This window comes from Gregarina niphandrodes (assembly GCF_000223845.1).
Source record: "Gregarina niphandrodes unplaced genomic scaffold scaffold00011, whole genome shotgun sequence".
NCBI classification, from domain to species: Eukaryota; Apicomplexa; class Conoidasida; order Eugregarinorida; family Gregarinidae; genus Gregarina; species Gregarina niphandrodes.
Genome location: NW_011645781.1, coordinates 1,007 through 1,254, shown reverse-complemented (window position 1 = coordinate 1,254; position 248 = coordinate 1,007).

The following is a 248-nucleotide window of genomic DNA, read 5'->3' as shown; positions in this document are numbered from 1 at the left end:
TGTCTCCCCAGCAGTTGGCCCACGTGGCCTATCACTCTACCGCCCAAAGCCATTGCCTCGATCTCTGCGTCGCACTCTTCCGCTGCGTACCGCGACAACCAGTCCGCCATGTTATTCTTCTCTCCTGACAGGAACTCTAAGGTGAGGTTGAACCTGCTGAGCGCCAGCGCCCAGCGGAACACCTCCCTTTGTCTGCTCCCGCAAGGTAGCGTAGGTTGGCGTGATCTGTGCGTACGGTGAAATGATGC